Source organism: Giraffa tippelskirchi, chromosome 13, assembly GCF_054371585.1.
Source record: "Giraffa tippelskirchi isolate mGirTip1 chromosome 13, T2T-mGirTip1v1.2.pri, whole genome shotgun sequence".
In the NCBI taxonomy this organism is placed as follows: Eukaryota; Metazoa; Chordata; class Mammalia; order Artiodactyla; family Giraffidae; genus Giraffa; species Giraffa tippelskirchi.
This window is the reverse complement of record NC_137287.1, coordinates 72,823,520-72,850,405: the sequence shown is the minus strand read 5'-3', so window position 1 is coordinate 72,850,405 and position 26,886 is coordinate 72,823,520. Positions and strand designations below refer to the sequence as shown.

Here is a 26,886-nt window from a genome sequence, read left to right as displayed (position 1 = left end):
TAAGTCTGGAGAAAGTAGCCGTGAGCACTGACCCGTTTTTGCATCTCACTTTGGGCTCCCCTCGTGCAGGGAGAGAACTGTGCAACAGAGGAATCTGTGTGCACAGCCCGGGGCCACTTAGTGCTGGAATGACCTGAGGAGACTTCATTGCGTTTCCTCACGTAATTTCCTTGTCCAGGCTTGGCCTAGTTTTGCTCTTCGTTTGTGAAGCAAACCAGTTTCTCCCCTTCTCCTTCTTGTGCAAGAAGTGCTGGGCCCCATCCATCTGAACTGTAAACCTTTCCTTATGCAATGTACCCATGAAACTCCCCTGAAAAGGATTCACGCTTTTATCGCATCTGATGCTGCTGATTCCAGGACCCTGTCAGTAAAAGAGAGAAAATCATTGGTCAGCTGCCACTTAGTCCTGGTGAATGGACAAGAGGCTATTTCTAAGGCTAATTGGGGATGCTTTGTTTTCTGTTCATTCCTTCATTGAACAGACATTTTCTTAGCTCTTCCCTTGTGCTGGCACTGCCCTTGCCTTGGGCATACTGCAGTTGACAAGTCCCATTGGGCCCCTGTCCACCTGGCAGGGTAAGAGAGGAAAGTATTTAAAGAATTGAGTAAAATCGCGCAAACATTGTGTTTAATGACCATGATGTTAAGAGAAGAGAAGGGAAGCTTTGTGAATTAAGGTATCTCAAAAAGAATGGTGTAAATCCCAGCTCACCCTGTAGGATTCAGTTTCTGAACTGTGGGTGAAGTGTATGGGGTGGGAACTGAGTGTGATTTACCCAAGGCTGAGAGCTTGGTGATAGGAGCTTGGTGGAATAGATTTAGAAGACAGTTCAGTTGTGTCTAGAATTTGGCTGAGGGTTTGGGACACTATCTGGTGCAAAATTGAGGAGGGACTGGGAAACCAAGGTCTTGTTCTTAATGTTCTCGCTGAAGGTAAACCTGCAAGCCAGTTGTGGTGCGGACGTGGTGTCCCAGCAGGTCTGAGGGATTCCCAGGACCTGAGGGCTAGTGTTACGTGGTGGGGGGAGACAGGACCAACTACATCTGTGCCCACCCCAGGTTCTATTACTATTGAAAAGATGAGAGAGGGCTTTGTGGGGAATTGTGGGAGGACTTATTTAAGAAGACCTTTCAGACTCAGGTGAGCTGTAGGAAGGAAAATGGGGAGCGATGCCGAAAAAGAAGGACTGTCACTTTGACATGAGTGAACTCTTCTGTGAACTCTGCAGTTCTACCAAGGGTTGCATTTAAGGTCAAGCAGCTGGTCAGAGCCATAGTCTGTACCTCGTGTGCTTGGGGAGGTGGGAAGGAGGCATAGTTTGGTGACAGTGATGTTCCTTATAGACAGCACAATCTTGGAGTTCTGCAGTGTGAAAAAAAAAAAGCTCCACCCTCAGAGCCATGAAAACAGCATGACCTATGTATGGGCTGTCTGCATGCTATTCCTGGATGTACTACTGAATTATAAACCCTTAGCAATTGTTTCATGGGGAAGTCTTAAATGAAAGATTGTAGAGCCGAGGTGAAAGATAGGGGGAAAAAAAGTGCAGGTAGACCAGCTGTCCAAATCTTGGTGGGTTGTAGGTATGTGTTGTCTGGAGGATTTTCTTACCTTGTTCTCTGATGTCAGTGCCGAGGGTATTATAATGAAGCATCTATGGGGTACAGCCCTGCTTGGTACCAGCCCTGGGCGAGAGGAGTGGAATTGGGGAACGGGGCATGTTAATGCATGTGCTGTAGGGGAACGGTTTGGAGCTTTGAAGCCAGACACATCTGAGTTAGAACCAGGTAGCTCAGCTGCTCAAGAATCTGCCTGCAATGCAGGAGACCTCGGTTCAATTCCTGTGTCAGGAAGATAAGCTGGGGAAAGGATAGGCTACCCAGTCCAGAGTTCTTGGGCTTCCCTGATGGCTCAGATGGTAAAGAATCTGCCCGCAATGTGGGAGACCCTGGGTTAGGAAGATCCCCTGGAAGAAGGCATGGCAACCCACTCCAGTATTCTTGCCTGGAGAATCCTCATGGACAGAGGAGGAGCCTGGCAGGCTACAGTCCATAGGGTCGCAAAGGGTCGGACACGACTGAGCAACTAAACACACACACACACCCAGTTTCATGAGCTCCACAAGTCACAGAGCCCCTGGAGCTCTAGTGCTCTTGTTTGTGAGATGCACTTGGTAAGATCTACCTCAAGGGCCTGAAGCCCTAAAACACAGTCTGTGAGACATGGCTGGCCATGGGTGTTTAGGCTCTTGTGTAATCACACACAGATTTTTGGTGACAGCAGTGGTGCCAAGATGCTGATGAGGGACACCAGTGAGAGGAGGCGAGGGGTGAAGGACTTTATCCCTTTTCATCTGACCTTTCAGGATGCCTTCACGCCTTCAGGAGTGTTTTAAAGATAACCTGGCTTTGCTATTAGAAACAGTGTGTTTTATTCTATTCTTGGTCACAGATTCTGGCACCCTTTATAAAGTGTCATATTCACGTGTCTAGGAGAGAGGCTGTGATCCCATGGTGTCAGCTTTTCTGTGTGATTGTTAGTATATGTAACACAGAGTGCACTCAGTGAGCATTCAGGTTAAACTCACATTTCATCCTGGTTTTTCAGGCACCTGGGCGTGATCCATGCTCATCAGTTTACAAAACCATGCAGTCATGTTATGAACTCCTGCAGTATAAATAATCAGTTGTTTCTGAGTGTCTCATGGAGAGGTATGAACATGTCCTTGTGCTGGAGGAAGTTAATGCCATTGTGGATATGTATAGAAGGGGGCTTTCTAGGTGGCTCAGTGGTAAAGAATCTGCCTGTCAATGCAGGAGACCAGGAGACGTGAGTTGGATCCCTGAGTCAGCAAGATCCCCTGGAGAAGGAAATGGCAACCCACTCCAGTATTCTTGCCTCCAGAACCCCATAGACAGAAGAGCCTGGTGGGCTACAGTCCATGGGTTCGCAAAGAGTCAGACACACACACACAAGTATAGAAACACTTTCTTTTGAACGTTCTATTCCCTTACATTGTCATGTCATTTAAAATAGATAAAGCTGTGATCAGGCTTCTTTGTCTTCCTTTCGTTTTTTCCCAGATGCCCAGTGTGTTGGAAAGAGAGAGGCCTAGTGTTTTAAAATGTTCAGAATCCTGGGCCCAAGTTCATCATTAATGGTTTCCTATCAGGTCATTTATTTCTCTTTTTTTCTACTTCCTCATCTATATGAAGATAATCAGCCTTGCCTACTTCTTAGAGTGGTCTTGAGGGAGAGGTGGAAACCTGTCTTCATTTTACCTACTGGCACGCTCAGGATGATCAGTCATCATTTCTGGGGCTGCTCTGGGGTTCAGTATCATGCTGGCCTCCTCCCAGGATCAGGTGACTCTTTGAAGGTGAGGGGAGGCAGGGCACAGAAGGGAGAGCAGGACTGGCTGCATCACCCTTTGTGTTCCTGCTGTGGGATGGGAGTGAGGGAGCATCAGTTATTCTGTGCTTGTGGAGGGAGGCACCATGGACGTGTACTACCCTGTCAGACTTAGCATCTGACTGGCTTAGGCAGTTAACCTAGGAGGGCTTCCATATTCTCATCTGTGAAATGTAATTATAATAAATATTTTCATTATTACCAACTAACAGTTCTTGAGCACTTCTTTCCTGGCAGGTGTTGTGCTAAGTGCTTTATGAGAGCTCTTTATTCCTTCAGCAAATACTTAATGAATTTTTCTCCATGCCAGACCCTGTGCCAAACTCTGGAGCGTGTGGATGGGAGGGGCAAAATTCTGCCTGCATGGGGCTTCTCTTCTTGCGGGAAGACAGAATATAAGGCAGACACAGATGATGTGCTTCTGAGCCCTGTTGGTGCTGTAAAGAAATCAGGTTAAGGGGCAGGAGCAGAGGCGGGCCTGCATCTGTCTGTGCAGAGGCAAGTATAGATAACAACCCAGGGGCTGGAGGCAGTCATCACGTGGGCATGCAGGCCAGTGGGGACCAGGGGAGGGTCCTGAGCAGGAAGTGGTGGAGCTTGGCCTTGTGCTTTGTAAATATCCCCCTGTAGCCATGATTGCAAAGGCCAGAGTGGAGGCAGGAAGACCCATGGGAGGTTTTTGTGAGTCCTGGGGACTGGGATAGAGCTGGTGAGAAGTGGTTGGTTGGATCCTGAAATATTTTGAAGGTGGCGCTATCAGGACTTGATCATGGGTTGGAGCTAATAACAGGAGAGGAGAGAAGTCATGAATGACACGTCTGTGTTTAGCCTCAGCCCCTGGGTGAAGGTTGACACCGTTTATTGATCTGGGAGACCTGGGAGAGGATTATCAATGCGTACAAACAGCCTCTGAAATGAATGCTGTTTTAGGCTTCCCATCTCACAGATGTGGAAACTGAGGGTTAGAGAAGTAACAAGTTGGCTGTAAGATGAAGCCGAGTCAGGATTAGGATCCAGGTCTAGTCCTTACCCCAACCTTGCATTCTCAGCTGTTTTGCTGTGCTCAGCAAAGTATCTGAATTTACTATCATAGTAGACCGGTGAGAAAGGACCTGTGCAAACACTGAAAACGTGTCTCTCTCTTTTTTTTCCATTACAGCCTTATTGAGGTGTCGATTATATACCATTCGCTTCCCCCATGATAAGTGTACAGTTCTGTAAGTTTTAGTAAGTTTTGTACAGTTGAGCAGCCATCACTCCATCCAGTTTTTGACTCTAGTCACTTTCTATTTCCATCCCTAGTTTCAGGCAACCATTGAGCTTCTGTCTCTAAGGTTATGCCTTTTCTAGAAATTTCCTACACAGAGAATCATACACTACGTGGCCTTTTGTGTCCAGTTCTGTTCGTTTAGCCGAGAGTTTCTGAGGCTCATCCATAGTGGCACAACGCCTCTGGTCTTAAGGAACATTCTTTGCCTTGGTCAGAAAGAGGTGGTCTGTGCTGATGAGAATGATTTCCGTGGAGATGGGCCTTCAGATGATGATAAACGTAATGATGGCACGCCTTTCTGATTGTGCCAGGTGTGGTTTCGTTCATTATATTCTGTGGTCTTCCAAGAAATGCCACGAGGGAGGTGCCATTAGTGTTAGTGTTTTACAAAGGACGAGAAGTAAGCCTAGAGAGATGAAAAAGCTTGCCCCAGGTTCTAAGAGCTGGGATCAGACTTTGGCCTTGCCTCCTGTTGGCCACGACGCCACAGTCACTTAGCTGTGTTGATGAAACTTCTGACTTCTTAGCCTTAGGAAGGGCTTGGAATCCCAGGTGGAATAATGCACTTGCCAGGTCAATCTAAAACTGTACTTTTAAGGAGGACATTTATACTGCATTCTAATTTGGGCATCCTTGCATGGAAATGATGACGTCTTAAAGTGATCCATTTTTGAAAGAACTTTCTTAGGTATGATGTGAGGATGGCACCAAATTAAAAACACATAGTTATGTCATTAGGCAGAGCTTGTGTGTTTGAGTTGTGTCTTCAATATTATGTTTACCAGAAGCGCAGTTTTTTGGGTATGAAGTTTCTCAAGGCTGTTACCGTCTTATTAGTGGGTGGAATTTAATTAGGCATCATGCATTTTTCAAAATGTTTATATCATTATATGTTTATATTGATATATTTTCCCCTCGGTGTAACAATTCTGTATTTAAACAGTATTTTCTCCAATTCACATATGGTTCATACTGGAGGATTTTGTCTTCCCCATTGTAGAGGAGTTCTTTGTACATCACAGATGGCTGAAAGTTTTGAGAAGAATTTTAAACACTTCATATCTTTCTGTCTATACTTATATTTTAAAAGGTTATCAAGTAGCTTGGTAAGAGCTAGTTATATAATTTAGCCATGATAAGTGATAACCTCATTGGACTAAGGACTAACTTTGCATGAGATTCTGCCCTTGGTTTCTGGTAAGGCACTTTTTACTGGTGTCACTGCTTCCTAACTTTTTAAAATGGAATTATAGTATCTTTAAACTAACTCTGTAAGTGTAGTATAGCTTTCATTTTTAGGGATTTTAAATTATAGTTCCAGTTTACTAGTTCAAAATAGCAAACAAAGAAAGGTGATTTTTTATTTTAGAAAACCTGATCTTAATAGTAAAAATTCAACAGGATTAAGTTTTGATCTAAAAAGATTTTCTTTGAATCTGTGTTAATCTAATCTCTTCCTGCCATTAAAACCAGAGGGCACTGTACTCTTTTTGAAAAAGATTAACCAGTGAAATGCCATATCTTGAAAATTTAGCAGATGGGGACAACCATTGTTGCAGACTCACTGGGCCGTTCCAAGGAGTGGCAGGTTAAAAAAACTCTCATGACTTCAGCTAGAAGAGAGTGTTAGGATTTGGGAGCAGAGGGAGAGACTTTAAAAAATGCAGTAAAGGAGCCTGGTCTTTAGTTGCCATCACACTGTTTAAGTTCACTCTCTGCCCGGCTAGACAGCTTGCTTCAGCTGTGCAGGCTGCCAGCACACAGAGCTCAGAGGCTGGAAACAGGCTCCCACTTGTTTCTGTTTGCATTCCAAGACTTGCTTCCGACTGGCAGTAGCCTTGAGAGGGGATGTGGTGCTGGGCAGCAAAACCAAATAAAATTTAAATTGCAGGAGATATAAATGGTTGGAGCAGTTTATGTACGTTCTACCTCAATAATAATAATAAAATAATTATTATTTGGCCACACAGTGTGGTTTGCAGAATCTTAATGCGCTGACCAGGGATTGAACTTGTGCCCCCTGCAGTGGAAACACAGAGCCCTAACCACTGGACTGCCAGGGAAGGTCCCATCTATCTCAATTATTTGAAGAAAAAAAAAAAGACCTGCAAACTACACAAAACCAAAACTTTCCAGGGACTAGCTGCTAGGGTGGAGTCTTGTTCAAGAATGCAAAATCTGCATTACCACTTGGGTGTTCATCTTGTTTCTTTCCCATTTCATAGGTACCCTGCTTGCTTCAAATGCTGACCTCTCTGCTCAGAGCGTTGATTTTACTCTTTTCACATGAATGGGTTTCGAATGAAGTTCACAACTGCTAGAATCCTGTTGGCAGAAATGGTGCTCAGAAACCTGTAAAATTCTCTCTAGATTACCATACATACTCTTGTTCTACCAACCAAGATCTTCTGAGCCTTCTTACCAAAAGTTTCCCTTCCTGTGCAGAGTGGGGTATGGCCTCACCATCTGTGGCTCAGTGTCTGCTCGTGGGCCCTGCCCTTTCAGTTGGGGAGTGGCTGAATTGCAGTTTCAGAGCATCAGAAGGCAAGGAGTGGGGCAGCCCAGGAATTTGTAGGACTCTCCATCTTCCCCACATTGATTTCACCCCTCACTGGCTTAAGAATGTCTTTTAGTAGTTGATTTCTTCATACCAGGATCTGAACAAAGCCTGCACATTGCATTTGATATGCCTCGTGTAGTTTCAACTCTAGAACAGCTCTTCTCCCCATCCTGTTCTCCCTAAGTTATTGCTTTGTTGAAGAAGCAAGTCAGTTGTCTTATAGAATGTCCCACATTCTGGATTTGACTGAGAGTTTTCTCTTTAAACATTTTCCACTAGTCTCTGTATTTCTGTAACCTGGAAATTAGCACTAAAGCTTGAGTTAGTTTGTTGATATAAAACAATAAAGCAACCACTTAATTTTACAGCAAAATGGGTTTATTTGGGACCTGCAGCTTATGGTGAACCATAGGTAAGTCCAGAGAACAAAGGAGAGAAACATTCTTTTATAGAGGAGAAGTGAGAGTTGAGAGGGGTGGTTATAAACAAAGAGTCCGTTGGCGGAAACTGGGAGTTCAGAGTGTTGTGGCTTTTCATTGGCTGACGTGTGACAGTCTCTCATTGGCTGGGCTGTTACTGGGCAAAGAGAAATCCTTCCTTCCTCCTGCTGGGTAATAAAGTAATAACCTTTGTGTTGGAGATACAAAGGTATCTCTTTTCCTTTTGGGTCTGCAGTTGACCTAGAGTGATGGGGCCTGAGAACTCACCCTTCTGGCCTCCTGATTCCATTTTAAATGAGGTTTCTGTTTATTAATTTTCATATATTTATATTCAGCTTTTGGGGGCAAGATTAGTTTGTTGACGGTGTTGTATACTTCATGTTCCATTATCTCAGGACAATACCTGGTTTTCTCCCTTGTAGTGATGCTGAGGTTAATCATTGGGTTCATGTAGTGGCAGCTTAATCCTTTCACTGTAAATTTTCTCATCAATCTTTCTCCAAGGGTCTGTTAGCATCCACTGGGAACTGTTGCCTGAATTGATTATTTCATGAGAGGTTGCTGATTCTTCTTGTCTTAATGAACATATTAGTGAGTGTGAGATGAAACTTAAACTAGCCAGGGTGTCTATTTGAAAATGGCTAGATAATCAGTAGGGAAGCAATGATTGGCTTGGCTTTATCCAAGCATAGCGAATACTTCCAGACATTAGAGCTAATTTCCATTTGTACAATCTTTTATGAATGTTACTGTGAAAATGAAAGTCACTCAGTGGTGTCCGACTCTTTGTGACTCCATGGACTATACAGTCCATGGAATTTTCCAGGCCAGAATACTGGAGTGGGTAGCTGTTCCCTTCTGCAGGGGATCTTCCCAACCCAGGGATCGAACCCAGGTCTCCCATATTGCAGGTGGATTCTTTACCAGCTGAGCCACCAGGAAAGCCCAAGAATACTGGAGTGGGTAGTCTATCCCTTCTCCAGTGGATCTTCCCAACCCAGGAATCGAACTGGGGTCTCCTGCTTTGCAGGCAGATTCTTTACCAGCTGAGCTACCAAGGAAGCCCATGTTACTGTGCCAGGTTGATTTTATTTAGCAGCAACATAAAAAATTCTGTCTGTATTTGCTAACTTGGGTGCTTGACCATCACCTAAAAATTAAGAGATTATGACATGGGTTTATAAATTAGAATTCCACATGATGGTGTAGACCATGATAGATTATCTTCTTCATTAATCATCTAAAATTTCCTGACACATAAGGACATTTATACCTCATCTTTCCTTATAAGAGAAGATGTAAGCCATTGATGAGTTTAAAAATACAGGAGGCAAATGACACATCTGAAATAGTTGAGTTTCGGTTCTGCCTAGATGGAAGAAAAATGGACCTCTGCTGGCAACTTTCGACTTCATTGTTAAGATCGGAAAGGATGGATTATTGCAATGTGTGTAGCAGGAAGTAATTGGGAGTTCCTTTTAAAGGAGGGTGGTTATAGCAAATGAATTTAATATATGTGTGCTCCGTCACTGCCAGGGGCCACTGGAACAACAACAATATGATTTGGGGACATACCCAACATTTGAAGGGCCCTGGGATGGAAATATATTGTTTCCTCCTGCCGTAGGCATGCTCGCCTTTTGCCAGCATGTAAGTAAGTGTGTTAGTCAGTTGTGTCTGACTCTTTGCAACCCCGTGGACTGTAGCCTGCAAAACTCCTCTGTCCATGGTATTCTCCAGGCAAGAATACTGAAGTGGGTTGCCATTTCCTTTTCCAGGGGATCTTCCCAACGCAGGGATCAAACCTAGGTCTCCTGCATTGCAAACAAATTCTTTACCATGTGAGCCATATGTTCTTGGAAACTACAGTGTGAAAAGGATATTCATAAAGCAGGTTCTAGGATTTCCACAGGCACAGTCTCATGGTTAGGAGTTGTGCCTGTGACCTGACACTTGGTATTAAATAAATTGTAGCTGTGGTCAGTACATCATAAAGGTGTGACAATTAGAAACCTAAAAGAATTTGAAATTAGAAACTACCCTGCGTTGTCACAAAGGATTTGAGCTTGAGGAAGCCTTAGAGATCAAGAGATCATCTCATTTAGAGTCATTTTTTTTGGTGAATAAACCAACACTCAGATATGTTAACTACCTTACCTGAAACCACATAGCTCATTAGTGGTTGACTTGAACTGGAACTCACCCCACACTAACGGTCAGTAACACGTGGGTGTTTCTTACACACCTGCTAAGTGCTCTCTGTGCATCGTTTATGGGATCCTCATCCTGGGATGGAGGGCTTTAATTGACTGTATTATACTGCGGAGGACACTGAGGCCTAGAGACCGTCAATAATTTATCCAAGATCACATAGAACTCAGATAGACTTAGGCCTCTGTATCTGCCGGTTCTGAATCTGTGGATTCAACCAACTTTTGATAAATTCCAGAAGGTTCTAAAATGCTTGAATTTGTGGCATTCTGATAATTATTTGTAAAACATCTATATTGTGTGTACAACTATTTACATAGTATTTGCATTGTACTAGGTATTATAAGTAATCCGGAGATGATTTTACAATGTACAGGAGGATGGATGCTCTTAGGTTATATATGCAAATACTTCATCTAAGGATCTTGCACATCTTGGTATCAAATAAATCATAGCTGTGACCAGTACATCATAAAGGTGTGACAACTGGAAACCTAGAAGAATTTGAAATTAGAAACTGCCCTGCATTGTCACAAAGGGCTTGAGCTTGAGGAAGCCTTAGAGATCAAGAGATCATCTTATCTAGACTTTGGTATCCGGGGTGGTCCTGGAAACCTTCTGTGCTAATACTGGGGGATGACTGTATATTCGTTAGAGAAAAGGTGTGTTTATTCACCCTCTGGTTCTGCCTTTTACTTGAGCCCTTTCTTCTTTTCTTCCTTCCTTCTTCCTCCTCTTTATCACTATTATTATTTTAACTTTATTATTCCTTATTAAAGGAATTATTGCTAACAACCCATAAACATTGCTTTTCCATCCATGGCTTTCCATTTACTCTAAAGATTTATATTAAACCCACCAACTCTAATGTGTAAATATGGTCAACGGAAAACAATAAATGACTTGACTACTCAGCATTTAAAAGAGTTTGGGAAGGTTAAAAAGTTCCTTTGAGCATTCTTAAAAACAAATAAATAAAAAAACCACCTAAGCTTTAAGTTCTAGAAAACCTTACCAAGGCATTTCCTTGCAGCCAGCCTGGAAAGCAGAAGCTCCTTCCTTGAAAGCCTCCTCATCTCTTGCTTCTCCTCCTCCTCCTTTTCCTCCTCTCTCTCCTCTTCCTCATTCTGTCACATTCCAGGCAGTCCTATGGCAGAGATTTCATCAGGAGCAGGTCTGCTTTTGGGAGCAAGGGTGTGAAGGGTGATGGAGAGGGAGCAATGGAAGTGAGACGTTGCTTCTGGAAATGGGAGAGGGTGTTGGTGTTGAGTGTTAGCTTCTCATTTCTGAAGCCTACAAGACTCACCTTGTTTCTGTCCGTGCTGCCCCCACAGAGCCTAGTGTGGGTGCTGCAGAAGTGTCGTTTTGACGAGATGGTCTGTGTTGTCTTGAGTACATAAGGGAGCACGGAAATGTGGAGACCCTGGTAACATCCAGGGAGATCTCCACTTGGAAATGTTTTGTATCCTGGCCCATGGGTGACTTGAAACAGTTTGTGATAGAACAAAAACCCAGTTGGCTTTGCAGCTATCTGTATAGATACCCAGAGTAGAATTTTTTTTCTAAATTGCAGTTCTTCGTGAGCTTCCTGTGTCAGACATACAGCTGAATCTGCAATGATGGGCTCAGCCAACACTGGTTTTTCTCCCCTCTCTCCATTTGTGTTTGAAACAAAGCCGCCTGCAGATACAGCCTGGGAGATGCTGCTTGCATGGACTTCTCGGTGGACCCTGGTGCAGTGCTGACTCATTTCAAATGCTGCCTTTTTATAGCCTCTTCACAGTCATTGTAAGACGTTAGATGTTCTCTCTACCACCGCCATGTGGATTAATATGACTTTTTAAATGGAGATAAATTACGTTTTACTCACAGAGGACTCATTTCATAGCCCTCTTTAAATGCACATCCCACTGTTTCTCTCAAGTGTGTCACTCTCCGTTCTCTGTAAGCCTTAGGCTCTGAAGGGGGCTGAGGCCTTCCAGAATATGGAGTTCTGTATGGAAAGCTGGTGCTCAGAGAAGCTAGGACCCAACATCTTACACGTCTCCTTAACTTAGACCTAGGACCAGACCTGTCTTCCCTTGATTGCTAATCCAGCACAGCTTCCTTTGCTCTGACATGCCTTGCCTACCCCCGTCGGCCCCATGGATTGGCACTTGCCACCACAAAAGAGCAAAAACAAAAGGGAAAACATCCTAGTTTCTGGCATCCTAGGATGTTGGCGATGATTTTATTGCAGAAAAGGAATAATGTGTTTTTGTGTGTATGTGTGTGTGTGTGTGTGTGCGTGCGCTTGCTGAGTCTTCATTGGTTTGCCTGGGCTTTTCTCTGGTTGTGGCAGGTGGGAGCTACTCTTCATTGTGGTGCCTGGGCTTTCTCGTTGCAGTGGTTTCTCTTATTGTGGACCATGGACTCTAGGTGTGTGGGCTTCAGTAGTTGTGGTTCTCGGGCTCTAGAGCACCGGCTTAGTAGCTGTGGTACACGGGCATAGTTGCCCTGCATGTGGGGTCTTCCAGGACCTGGGATCAAACCCGTGTGCTCTGCACTGCCACAATGTTTTAAGGAAAAACCTCACATGGTTCTGTCATCCTAAAAAAAGCTCTTTCTTTCTTTTCTTTTTTTTGATGTGTATGTTCTTATTCATTCTAATATGAAGTCTTTAAAATGTTCAACATTAAAAAATAGTTACTTATACCATAAGTAGAAACCATGGTGTTTATTTAAATACCTGAGAACTGTCTTTGCTAACGTTGTCTGGTGTCCACATTTTGACTTCTAAGGCTAAGCTACTTCCTATGGGTTGAATAAATATATGATGTCTTTCAATGTAAATAAATGAGACTATATAAGAGTAAATATATGAGTTCTTTCCATGATTTTGGAAGAGTGCTTCTCACATCACCATTCCCTGCAAGTCTTTTTTCAAGTGTTGGTTGTCATCAGTTGGTTCTAATGTTGGCATTTGAGAAAGAGATGAACCTTCTGTCAGACAGACCTTGGGAAGTAAGTTCTTTTTTCTTTGTGAGCCCAGTGTTTTCGATTCTACAATGTGAGTCTTAGGCAGATATTGCAGGTAAAGCACCTGGCATGGTGCCTGCAGGTAGGTGCTAACTGACATCAGTGTCCTCCCTGTGTCTGCTCCCCTTACACTGAGGTCTGGATGTGACATCACACCTGGTTGTTTTCACCCACCTGATGGAACAAAACAGTTCAGTTCCATTAGGACCCAGTTCGAGTTTGCCACAGGTTCAGAGTGCCTGCATCAGCCCTACCACTCTCATGGACCTTCTGCACCTGAAGTGCTGTGCTAGTTGTATAAGCAGAGGTAGCTGGAGAGATGGGTTAGGAAGCCGAGGATGAAGGGCCAGAGAGGCCAGTGGGATCAAGGGTGTGGATGTGGCTGTGAGCCAGCTTGGGTGTGGTAACAAACATCACAGACCAGGCAGCTTAACAGCAGACATGTATTTCTCACAGTTCTGGAGGCTGGAAGTCCAGGATCAAGGTGCTGGCAGATTTGATGTCTCATTGAGGGCCCCTTTCCTAGTTTGCAGATGGCTGTCTTGCTGTATCCCCACATGGCGAACAGAGATCCCCTTGTGTCTTTTCTTGTAAGGGCACTAATCTCATTTGTGAGGGCTCCACCCTCATGGCCTCATCACCTCCCAAAGGCCCTGTCTCCGAATACCATCATTTTGGGAGTTAAGGTTTCGGCAGTGATTCTTGGGGAGATGCAGACATTCAGCCTGTGTGAGCTGAGGTTTAGGACCTATAGGCAGGCATCTTAGAAACAAAGATGAGTTCTGTAGAGAAGGAAGGTTTTCAGTGGTTCAGGATGGAAGTGAAGTAGGGGGGATATGATGAGAAGTGAGACTGAAGCTCTGGGTCAGGAATCTGAGCCAGCCATCAGAGCAGAGAATTGGGTCAGTAGGTCACCCATAGCCAGGAGTCCAAGGATGCTGGATGAAGGTTCTCACTCTGTTTATTTGTTGGTTGTGGGCTCCTGTAAGTGCAGGAACTGATCACTGAATGAGGGGAGCCTTACAAGTAAAGAGGGACCCAGGGTCAGCAGTGAATGGCAAGAGAGCAGCCCATCTGGTACCTCCTAGGTCGTCTGCAGGCAGCTTGATCTGTGTCTTTGCGCAGTGTAACTTTAGTAGAGCCTTCATCTACGCTCAAAGTGAACTGGTCTGGTTGATAGATCATGTCATCATCCTTTGTATATTTCCTCAGTTGCAGGTAAGTATTTGCTATGTGCGTAAAAAAAATCCCCATCAAAATTTTGTCTGACATGAAGTTCCTCTGTAAGCCTGAGGTTTATTACCTGCCTCACTGAGGGAGCTTGGCTGCTATCTCTTTGCTCCTTGTTTGAACTCTGAAGAATGTTCTGTGTTAGCATTATGTTCTGTTTTTCAGCATTCTTTTCTCTTGGTTTTCCTTCTGTTTGGGCAGCAATCCGCTAATGCTGTAAACTGTCACTCGGTTGCACCAGCAGCATATCTAATTGCACCTCTTCACCTGGAGCTCCTCAGGAGACCCTGCTCTCTCCCTGGGGCTTCCTGGGTGCCGGCGCCCCACCCCCAGTAGCACCCTGGTGGCAGGGACTGGTGAAGAAAGGAGGAGGAGAGGAGGTGGAGGATGCTTTGTGTCCTTTTACTGGTCATCCTGATGAGAACGATTTTGGAAAGGCTTGTTTGAGGTCTGGCCATTGGGGTGTGGGGGAGGGGAGGTAGGTGGGGTGGGGAACAGAGCCCAGGGTGCCATCTGGGGCTGTTGATAACACACCCTGCATGTTTCTTGTTCCCTTTGCCCTGGGTTCTCTGTGCTTCTGATAAGAGCTGTATTCCACAGAAGGAGAGATGACAAGCAATTAATATCTGATAGGGTCTTGTGCTTTGATAGTTTTGTTTGGGATGAATTGGGAGCAAGGCTCAGAGGGCTTGCGTGCCCCGCCCCTGGGCTGAGAGAGCAGACCCCAACTGCACCTCGCTCCTGCAGGAGGGACTTCTGCATCTTTGGGTTTCTCTGTGGTCACTTGATCATGGACAGCGTTTTTCCATCTCTGATTGGAAACTCCCAGGGCAGGACCTTGTTGTCCTAATCTCATCCTACTCAGGCTCAGGGCTTCTTCCTAAGTAACCACTGCTGCTCTGGGTTGGGCTCAGACGCCGGATTCAGACCCTGAGTGTGGCTGTCTGTTGAGTGGGGCTGGGCCAGCTTCACAACGTTCATAAAGCACCGGAGGAAGGCTGGGCCTCTGCTGTCAGACTTTGTTTCAGACTCAGTGTGGGTGAGCATCGGAGATCTGCAGGAGGAGCCTGGAGTTTTCTTTTAAAAGCAATGTTTACTTGGCCCCACATTTCCCGAGCTTGAAACCCGCTCTGCAGAGGACTTGCCCTGAAACACACACAGACAGACATATGCACATACACAACAACAACAGCAGCAGCAACAACAGAACAGATCCTTTAAGGGGAAAGTGTTGTCCTGTACTTTAGTTTGTATCCCCAGGCCTTGGAACCTGAGAAGAATCAGCCTTGTGATACATACACTGCAGAGGGTCCCACTGCAGTGTGGAAATACACAAGACCCTTCCAGTGAGTGGAAGGGTCTTGTGTGTCTGTGTGTTTTCCTTTCCTTGGCTTCTGTTGGTTGATTACTTCCTCTATGAACTTCTCCCCATCCTTCTCACAGCTGATGTTGGCGAGTAAATGTGCCGGTTGGTTGGGTGGGGCCTTGTCTTCTTCCTGCATCTCCACCCACCCTATCTTTACAAGTTGGGTGGAGTGCCATGTCAGGCCACGAATTCTGTGACCCCTTTTTAAAAAAATAAGCAGAGAGCTGTGCTGCCAGCTTGTGATCGCCCCTAGATGAAAGTTTATTAAAATGGAAAAGGGCCATGGGCCGGTGGGTGGTTACTTGCCCAGGAAGGTGAGCTTGCCTCCTGTTGTCTGAGCTCTCTGGTGGATTCCATGGTTCTGCATTTCATGTCACTTGTGGTTAATTAATAGCAGATCCTTTCCATATAGTCTGTTTGGTTCTGGGTTACATACATTTCTCCAAAGAGTCCTAACTCTGGATCTTAAATAAGACCTAGGTTGTCTTATTCAGTTCAGTTCAGTCACTCAGTTGTGTCCGACTCTTTGCGACCCCATGAACCACAGCACACTATTAGTTAAGTGGAAAAGGACATGTCTTCCCCTCTCTGCCTGGATAACTGCCGTCTAATGTATATTTTTCTCTGTCCAGTTTCTTTAAATAGAGAAGTCATGTGAATTCGGAGGCTCTCAATCACGCTGCTTGGTTCCACCTTCTGGGCCTGCAGTTTATTATTTAATAGCTTTATCAGTAAAATGGGGATAATAATAGTATACACTTCATGGAGTTTTACAAGAATACAGCGAGTATACTTGCAGAGTGCCTGCATATAATACAGCTAGCATTCAGTTCAATGTTAAAAAATGTGGGTATTGATAGTAACATAAACCTGAGTACTCTGGTGCTGTTTTTAGAACTGTTATCCATCTCCTAGAGGTATGGTCACCATATTTCCTCCAATCATGAGCAGAAGGAGTTGTGTGAGAACCGTGCATGCATTTCTGGGGTTGACAAAGAAGAATATTTAAAATTGGGAGTGGCTTAGAAAACCTGAATCCTTTGGGTTACTTGTAGCAAACAGGATGTTGATAATAGGTTCTTTGGTTGGAGATGGGTTTTATTTTAATGTGTCTAGAGTTTTATCTGTTGTCACCAAGACTACAGCAGCAGAGTGCCTGAACTGAAGCTGTCAGCCCTGGAAAGCATCCTGCACAATCTTAATCAATCAGCCTCAACTCCCCACGGTCTATCTCCTTACCTGGGCCTTTGATTTAAAAACTACTGCGGTGGGACTTCCCTGGTGGTCCGGTGGCTAAGTCTGTATGCTCCCAATGCAGGGGGCCTGAGTTCAATCCCTGGTCAGGGAACTAGATCCAGTAACTAAAGATCCCACATGCTGCAATGAAGACACAGCCAAAATAAATAAAACAAAAAACAAACAAAACTACTGCGGCTATGGGCCCCTGCAGATGAAGCCCGCGTTAGACGTCCCCTGGGACATCTTGATGACTTTATCAGGCTGGGGGGAGGGGGAGGCGGCTTCTAGCATCTTTCAGGCCAGTTGAGTCCCACCATGTTTGGTGGTATGGAATTCAGAGACCTTCATCAGCCGCTCCTACAAGTGAGAGAGTCGACCAGAAGCTGGCCTTGCCTTGCCGCCTCCCTGACCTAGTTTCCAGCCACTTTCCTCTTCTGTGTGCTCCAGCCACACTGGCCTCTTTTCTGTTTTTCCTACACAAGCCAAGCTCACGCTTGCCCGGGCCTGGACGGGCTCTCTGGAGCTGCTGTCTGGAAAGCTCATCCCAGGTCCTGAGCCTTTCTATCACCCTTTCCAGAGCCAGCTCCTGACCTGCAGCCTCTTACCTGACCACATGCCTCCCTTCCCAGGTGTGTTGCAGACACCTTGTCTGCTCACTGGTTTCTTGCTCGTCTTCTTCCTGCTCTCACCCCACCGCTGAAACAGAAAGTTCATGAAACCAGAGTTTCCAGCACAGAGACACTGCTTTGCTCTCACAGGCGAGGCCTCTGCGGACTGCCAGGTGTCCTTCTGGTAGGGGAGATGGCTTCTCCTACTTGCAGAGCAGGAGGGGATAAGAGGACGCTAGGTCGTAATCACTGAGGATAACCAAATGGTTTGTCGTCTCTGCAAACTGGCAGAGGGAAACATTTGGGAAATGTGTTCTGCAGAATACATGATCTGAGCTTCCATCTTGGCATGTAAAGAAGGCAGAGCGCCAAAGAACTGATGCCTTCAAACTGTGGTGCTGGAGAAGACTCTTGAGAGTCCCTTGGACAGCAAGGAGATGAAACCAGTCAGTCTTACAAGAAATCAACTCTGAATACTCATTGGAAGGACTGATGCTGAAGCTGACTCTCCAGTATTTTGGTCATCTGATGAGAACAACTGACTCATTGGAAAAGTCCCTGATGCTGGGAAGGATTGAGGACAGAAGGAGAAGGGGGTGTCTGAGGGTGAGATGGCTGGATGGCATCACTGAAGCAACAGACATGAACTTGGGCAAACTTTGGGAGATGGTGAGGGACGGGGAGGCCTGGCGTGCTGCAGTCCATGGGGTCGCAAAGAATCGGATACGACTGAGCGGCTGAACAGCAACAACAGCTTGTCAGGAAGTCGGGATCTTGGGAGGCCAAATAGGAGGATCAGGTTAGTGTTTCCTTTCAGTGAATTAAAATGAATGAAAGGCCAGTGACTTCAAGGCCAGGCCTAATCCTATGCCCTTGGCCTTTAACTATTTTCTGACACTATGTACCTGGAGTGCAGTCCCAGGAGACTCCCCCCTCCCATTTTCGTAGGCGCATCTCAAGTTGTTGGTCCCCAGGTAACCCACTTCTGTTTCTTACTGTGATAAAATATACATATAAAATTTACCATCTTAACCATTTTTGAATGTATAACTAGTTCAGTGCCATTCAGCACATTCACATTGTTGTACAACCATCACTATCATCCATCTCCAGAACTGTCTTCATCTTCCCCAAATGGAAACCCTGTCCTCATTAAACACTAACTCCCTGTTCCCCCTCCCTCTGCCTCGGTACCCACCCTTTCCTTTCTGTCCTCGTGAAAATGATGACTCTAGGTATTTCACATACTACATGGGATCACACAGTATTCGTCGTCTTGCGGCTTGTTTTTACTTCACTTAACATTTTTAAGGTTCATCTATGTTGTAGCATGAGTTAGAATTTCATTCCTTTGTAAAGCTAAATAGTATTCCAAAGTATGTATCCGCTACATTTTGTTAACGTATCTGTCTGTTGACGGATACGGATCTGTCTTTTAATACTGTGGGTCGTAGTCAGCATTTTAAAACATACAGTAGGAAATGTTTGCCTGTATTAGGGATCAGTACTGTTTTGTGAAATGTATGTGTGTGTGTGTTGTACTAAACCATACTGATTTTACGGGCACTGTAGAGCAGAACACTTCAGCATCTCCTGGGTCTATGGCACTCGTTATGTAGAGAACTCTGCAGTGCTTCCTGTGTTTTGGGAGGGTTGGGCTAGGAAAAATAGGAGCTCGAAGAGCAGGTTACCTCTGCCTCCTTGTTTGTTTTAAGCATCACACGTCCAGAGTGATATACTTAGAAGGAATTCAGGTGGGCCCAGTGAGAGTCAGACAGCATTGTTTGTAAATAGTTTTCAGGGTTTTCCCTGGAACTTGTCTCTCCTGTCTCTCTCGGGTCCTTCCCTGCTTCAGGGCATGGAATGAGAGATGGGGCTGCGTGCCTGGGAGAGTCTGCAGCTCCTCGGGGTGCGGGCTTGGTGTAGGAGTTGACGTGGACCATGGATCAGAGCTGAGGTCAGCTCATGGGATGTTATGTCTTGTTCACGCCTCTGCGGCTGTTGTGTCACACTCTTTGTCTTGATCTGGATTTGGTATTTCCTACTAAGTTAGTACCGGCAATCTAACACTAGAAGGAAATTTCCTTGGTTTTAGAGGGACAGACCCTTCAGCCCAGAGGTCACTCAGGTGTTTGGATGGAATGGGGACTAGTGCTCAAGACCCTCCTCCCCTGATGCTTTTTTCCCCCACCGTATTAAACGCTTCCCCCCAAAATAGAAACATCCCAACATATTTCATGAGTGGACTGTAATGTCATGAATTAAGATCATTAAAAGTATAGGTTTGCATTGTCTCAAAGCCTGGATGCTACAGAGATTGTGGGGGTTACAGAATATGTTAGAATTCCACCTCCGTTAGTTGGGGTTGTTGTTGTTTAGTCACTAAGTTGTGTCTGACTCTTTGCGACCTCCTGGACTGTAGCCCACTAGCCTCCTCTGCCCGTGGGATTTCCCAGGCAAGGCAAGAATACTGGAGTGGGTTGCCTTTTCCTTCTCCAGGGGATCTTCCCAACCCAAGGTTCAAACCCGAGTCTCCTGCATTGGTAGGTGGATTCTTCACCACTGAGCCACCAGGGAAGCCCCCTCTCGTTGGGAAGGGGATTATAAGTAGTTGGAAAGGTGAATCAAGGGTGATCAAGGTGTGTGAATGTCAGGCTGGGGATGGTGCACATGCTGACCTGGGGAGATCACAGTGCATTTGCGGGTGTGTGTGTGTGATCCCAGTGCATTTGTGGGGGGTGTGTGTGTGTGTGATCCCAGTGCATTTACGGGTGTGTGTGTGTGTGTGTGTGTGTGTGATCCCAGTGCATTTGCGGTATGTGTGTGATCCCAGTGCATTTTGGGGTGTGTGTGTGTGTGTGAGAGATCCCAGTGCATTTTGGGGTGTGTGTGTGTGTGTGTGTGAGAGAGATCCCAGTGCGTTTGCAGGGTGTGTGTGTGTGTGTTTATACCACTAATTGAGGGAGCTGATTCTTAGGGGGAAATGTTTGCTTTCTTTGATAGGTTTCAATTAGCCTGTATAGAGGGTATTTACTTGCAAGCTCTGCAGATATTTTTCTGCACATGTGCTGCTGGAGACAGTGTGTTCCATCTGGAAGGTTGGTAACCGGTACCAGGGTCCAGGGTCGGACGGTTTGTTTTTCATTGTTTGCTCTTGTTTCTATGCCAGATGAAGTCATGCAGTTGCACACAGAGATGGGTATGCAAACTTTCCTGCTTTTTGAAGTTGCTGCAGTGACTCCCTTTGAACTTTAGTTCTCATTTTTAAAATTTCCAACAAGAGAGCTTCTTGGTGGGGGAGAGGTAGTGGTAAATTCTTGTTCTGGGTGCCTTGCTTTTACCGCTAGAAAAAAGCAGTGCTGTTGGGAGGTGCGTTACTACTGTGGTCTTTTCATCTGTTGCCTTGAACGAGGAGCCTGAATGATTCCGAAGAGATTAACATATATCCTCTATAATGTGTGGTCGCTTATGCCTTGAATAGGTAACACGTGTGGGGTGATTTTCTGGGCAAACTTTATCTTCCTGAAGGATGGCTTTTAAAATGTTGAATGTTCATGATGAAAGCATAAATATGTGAATATCTGAGGTCATAGTAAACCTTGAGATCTTCCCTGGGTCATTGAATAGTCCTTCAAATGTGTAAACTTGAACTAGTGGGTTTAACAAAACATCAGACATATACAAGACTAAATAAAAAGTCGTGTCTTGTTATAGTTTGGGATGTCATGTCTTTGCCAGGGAGAGAGCTCTGTAAGAGGCTGTCTTGCAGTCGTAAACTAATTTTTTTTCCCCAACAATTTCTTCAAATGCCCAAGCATCTCTTATCAAACTCTGGATGAGTTGCCCTTTGCTCACCTTTTAAAAATATCTTTCAACATTCAGTAAGTTTTGTCTCCATTATTTTATCCATGTTTCATCCAGTGCCTGTGCTCCTGGTGATTAAATTGTGCTGCTTCTTTGAAGATCTCCACTTCTGGTACAATGTGACTCTCCAGTGAAAATTACAGGACTGATGTGTGTGTTGAAGTGCTTCATTTTAGCAAAATTTCACTTGCTTTGTAATTGTTTTGCTTCTCATCTCCACTTTCTCTCTGATGGTTGTGGGTATAAGATGTACAAACTTGTGAAAATAGCAACAAGATACTCTGATAGGCCTTAGTTTTAATTTGCTGCCTGTTCCTTGGTGGGGGGTGCTTTTTTGGGTGTCCATTGTGGAAACAGTATTTTCAGTCTCTGTTCATACCTGTCTAATGACCCAAGGGGATTTAAATGCTGTCCTTCATTGTGGTGTCATAATTTCCACAGTGTTTTTGACTTGTTTTGCTACCTACTACTTCACACTCCTGTCTCGCCTAGATGTGCACAGATATTTGCTGACAAGGTAATGTTGATGTAGACAAACAGATCACACACAGACACACACACCACCAACACCAATGCATGGGGGCATGGGATCGATTCCTGGTCAGGGAGCTAAGATCTTGTCTGCCACATGGTGTAGCCAGAATGATAATGATAAATATAAAAATAAAAATGTACAAAGCCCCAAATTTTCAATAGCCATCAATACATGCCAACTTAAGTAATAATGGCTTAGCTTTTGAAAGCTTTCATTCATAGACGAATTCTCTTTCTGTAACTAAGGACGGTGGTTTAGAAGTTCGTGGACGGTGGTTTAGAAGTTCGTGTTTCTTGGTAGCTACATTAGTGGCCACCCCTGAAAACATCCTGCTTTCTGAAACATTTTGTCACTGAACTGCTGAGACCTTGCTCTCTCCTGCCTTCTCTTCTCTTTCTGGATCCTCCCCTTGGGTCTCCTTTGCAGTCACCTCTTCTTTGTCTTCCCTTTGGTATTTGGGGGTTTTGGCGGGCACCTTTGTCACCCTACGAGTAATATGAGCGGTTTCCTTAGCCTCGGTTGCTTGTGGATTTGGGGCTCCCAAATCTACACACCCAGCCTGTATCTGACTCCCGAGCTCAAGCACCATGTCCAGTGCTTCCTTTATTATATATGTTCAGGTGTGTGCTTTACGGGCTTCTGAGCACCATGTGTCTCGTGGGGATCTCGCTGTTCTCTCTGATCAACCTTGTTTATCTTAGAGCATCTGTTTCGGCGAACGGCTCCACTATGCCCCCAGGTGAGTTTGGATCTCGGGTTTTGCTATGCTCCTGTCTTGATGAGCTCCCTCTCTCTTCTTCTGATCCATCTTGTATTTGAGGTCTGTGCCTCCACGTGGCTGTGAAGGGGTTTCCCTGGGCCTGTATTTCGTCCGGATGATCTTCCTGTTCTCAGGGCCTCCTGGGCTTTGCTTGTTCAAACCCAGCACGTATCATGTCTCCTCCTCTGTTAAGGGTCTGCTTTTCCTCTTAGAATGTGAGCCTCATGAGAGCAGGGAGTTGGTTTTGTCCTCAGTATTGGTGAACTGGGCACCTGCTACACCTGCAATAAGTGTTTTTTTAATTAATTACTTTAAAAAATTAATTAACATTTTCACCATGCCATGGGCATGTGGGCTTTTAGTTCCCCAACCAGGGATTGAACCTATGCCTCCTGAAGTGGAAGCATGGAGTCTTCGCCATTGGACCGCCAGGGAAGTCCCAGTAAATATGTATTTTAATGAAAGAGTTTTTTATTTTCAACCTGATTTTTTAAAAAAAACTATGAGTGGTTCCTTTGTAGAAACATATGTTTTTGAAAAACAGGACAAGGGTAGAGAAGAATTCCTCTTCTGGAGATGCTAGTAATATCTATAATGATATAACAGTTTTGGACTTTTTGACTGATTAGAAACTAAAGTTGTAACAGGCATTAAGTGAGTGTTTTCTTATTTCCATCGGGTTCTGGGCCTGGTGGTTGGGAGGGAGCATGTGTCGCTGACTCTGCAGAGTTGACAGAATCGCTTGTATAGTTTGGTAGGAGGAAGTAAAAACAGATGATGATAACTGTGAAGATAAGTGTGTATCAGGTACCATCTTCTGAATCACTCTGCTCTTACCCCAGATGTGTCGATAATTTATTCTTTTTGTTTTTTTTAAACAACGAGTGGAGAGGTAGTTGTGGTCAGAGATCTATATCTTTGATTTCCCAGGGTCCTGTTTTCCTTGCAATATCTGCTATAAAAAAGTGTTTGGTAACAGTGTTGAAATACATTAACTATTTGGGGATCTGATTATTTAGAAACTAAATGTGGGCCAGAAGAGGAAGGATTCCATTCAACAAAGACACTCCTCATCTATCAAAGGTCTTGGAGAAGTCTCATTTTCAGTAGAAGTTTGTTACAAGCGAAGAAAATACTACATAGGTTTATTTGTTTAAGGAGACCCTTTATTCTCCAGCTTAGTGGCTCTCAAACTTTTGGATCTCAGGACCCCTTTACACTGTTACAAAGCAGTGGGTTGGCCAAAAAGTTTGACCATGTTTTCCCATACCATCTAAGGAAATGTAACACGAACGAACTTTTTGGCCAAACCATTACTTGTGGCCCCTCAAAGATCTTTGCCTGTTGTAATATCTATTGATTATTTATTGTTAGGAATTAAAACTGAGAAAGTTGAAAAATTTCACTTAAAAATGACAAAAATAACTACAAACCCATTACACTTTAGGAAAAGATCATTTGTATCGAAAAATGTTTCCAAAAGAGAAAAAAAAAGAACATGATTTTACTTTTGTGAACATTTCTTCAGTTCAGTTCAGTTCAGTCGCTCAGTTGTGTCCGACTCTTTGCGACCCCATGAATTGTAGCATGCCAGGCCTCTCTGTCCATCACCAACTTCCGGAGTCTACCCAAACCCATGTCCATCGAGTCAGTGATGCCATCCAACCATCTCATCCTCTGTCGTCCCCTTCTCCTCCCTCCCCCAATCCTACCCAGCATTAGGGTCTTTTCCAATGAGTCAACCCTTCGCATGAGGTGGCCAAAGTATTGGAGTTTCAGCTTCAACATCAGACCTTCCAATGAACACCCAGGACTGATCTCTTTTAGGATGGATTGATTGGATCTCCCTGAAGTCCAAGGGACTCTCAAGAGTCTTCTCCAACACCACAGTTCAAAAGCATCAATTCTTTGGCGCTCAACTTTCTTCACCGTCCAACTCTCACATCCATACATGACCACTGGAAAAACCATAGCCTTGACTAGACGGACTTTTGTTGGCAAAGTGATGTCTCTGCTTTTAAATATGCTATCTAGGTTGGTCATAACCTTCCTTCCAAGGAGTAAGCGTCTTAATTTCATGGCTGCAGTCACCATCAGCAGTGATTCTGGAGCCCAAAAAAATCAAGTCTGACACTGTTTCCACTGTTTCCCCATCTATTTCCCATGAAGTGATGGGACCAGATGCCATGATCTTAGTGTTCTGAACGTTGAGCTTTAAGCCAACTTTTTCACTCTCCTCTTTCACCTTCATCAAGAGGCTCTTTAGTTCTTCTTCACTTTCTGCCATAAGGGTGGTGTCATCTGCATATCTGAGGTTATTGATATTTCTCCCAGCAGTCTTGATTCCAGCTTGTGTTTCTTCCAGCCCAGCGTTTCTCATGATGTACTCTGCATATAAGTTAAATAAGCAGGGTGACAATATACAGCCTTGACGTACTCCTTTTCCTATTTGGAACCAGTCTGTTGTTCCATGTCCAGTTCTAACTGTTGCTTCCTGACCTGCATACAGGTTTCTCAAGAGACAGGTCAGATGGTCTGGTATTCCCATCTCTTTCAGAATTTTCCACAGTTTATTGTGATCCACACAGTCAAAGGCTTTGGCATAGTCAATAAAGCAGAAATAGATGTTTTTCTGGAACTCTCTCGCTTTTGCGATGATCCGGCGGATATTGGCAATTTGATCTCTGGTTCCTCTGCCTTTTCTAAAACCAGCTTGAACATCTGGAAGTTTACGGTTCAAGTATTGCTGAAGCCTGGCTTGGAGAATTTTGAGCATTACTTTACTAGCATGTGAGATGAGTGCAATTGTGCGGTAGTTTGAGCATTCTTTGGCATTGCCTTTCTTTGGGATTGGAACAAAAACTGACCTTTTCCAGTCCTGTGGCCACTGCTGAGTTTTCCAAATTTGCTGGCATATCAAGTGCAGAACTTTCACAGCATCACCTTTGAGGATTTGAAATAGTTCAACTGGAATTCCATCACCTCCACTAGCTTTGTTCGTAGTGATCCTTTCTAAGGCCCACTTGACTTCACATTCCAGGACGTCTGGCTCTAGGTGAGTGATCACACCATCGTGATTATCTGGGTCGTGAAGATCCTTTTTGTACAGTTCTTCTGTGTATTCTTGCTACCTCTTCTTAATATCTTCTGCTTCTGTTAGGTCCATACCATTTCTGTCCTTTATCGAGCCTATCTTTGCATGAAATGTTCCTTTGGTATCTCTAATTTTCTTGAAGAGATCTCTAGTCTTTCCCAATCTGTTGTTTTCCTCTCTTTCTTTGCACTGATCGCTGAAAAAGGCTTTCTTATCTCTCCTTGCTATTCTTTGGAACTCTGCATTCAGATGGGAATATCTTTCCTTTTCTCCTTTGCTTTTCGCTTCTCTTCTCTTCCCAGCTATCTGTAAGGCCTCCTCAGACAGCCATTTTGCTTTTTTGCATTTCTTTTCCATGGGGATTTTCTTGATCCCTGTCTCCTGTACAATGTCATGAACCTCTGTCCATAGTTCATCAGGCACTCTGTCTATCAGGTCTAGTCCCTTAAATCTGTTTGTCACTTCCACTGTATACTCATAAGGGATTTGATCTAGGTCATCGCTGAATGGACTAGTGGTTTTCCCTACTTTCTTCAATTTAAGTCTGAATTTGGCAATAAGCAGTTCATGATCTTAGCCACAGTCTGCTCCTGGTCTTGTTTTTGCTGACTGTATAGAGCTTCTCCATCTTTGGCTGCAAAGAATATAATCAATCTGATTTCAGTGTTGACCATCTGGTGATGTCCACGTGTAGAGTCTTCTCTTGTGTTGTTGGAATAGGGTGTTTGCTATTACCAGTGCGTTCTTGTGGCAAAACTCTTCAATTATGTTTAAAAATGGAGCAAAACTGTTCTGCAAAATTGAACCAATAGTGAGGCTAGTGGCATTGTTTTACCTTTTTGCAAATCTATTTCATAACCAGCTACAATAGAAAATAACTCAGTTCTCATATCTGCTCCTGCAATCAGTCTGTTGTAGGTTGTTTCAGTTGAAGTATATGCAGAAAATCCAATCTCATGCAGATACATAGCTGGTTAAGGTGGGAGTACTGAAATAACCTTTTCAGGGAGTTATGGATGGTGCAGTGTGGATTCTGACACCATGACAATGGTTTTTTCTTACTCTGTTAACGTTAAAATTCATTAAATTACTTTTCTTTTTGAATAAGAAGAACAAAAAGTGAACCAGTTTAATGCCATATTCAGTTCAGTTCATTCACTCAGTCATGTCCGACTCTTTGCGACCCCATGAATTGCAGCATGCCAGGCCTCTTTGTCCATCACCAACTCTTGGAGTCCACCCAAACCCCTGTCCATCGAGTCAGTGATGCCATCCAACC

The 26,886-nt window shown here is 44.4% G+C and overlaps 1 protein-coding gene across 5 annotated transcripts in view; it reads left to right on the top strand.

The window, feature by feature from the left end:
- The window catches only part of FAM107B (family with sequence similarity 107 member B), a 209,733-nt gene that overhangs the window by 137,637 nt on the left and 45,210 nt on the right, over nt 1-26,886 (top strand). Inside the window, exon 1 of one of the 5 annotated variants that reach the window (XM_081553585.1) lies at nt 20,414-20,452. The exons of the other annotated variants lie outside the window; for them this stretch is intronic. The gene's annotated coding sequence lies outside the window, so the exon portion shown is untranslated. Of the gene's footprint in view, nt 1-20,413; nt 20,453-26,886 lie in introns of those variants that run through there. 5 annotated transcript variants of the gene reach the window in all.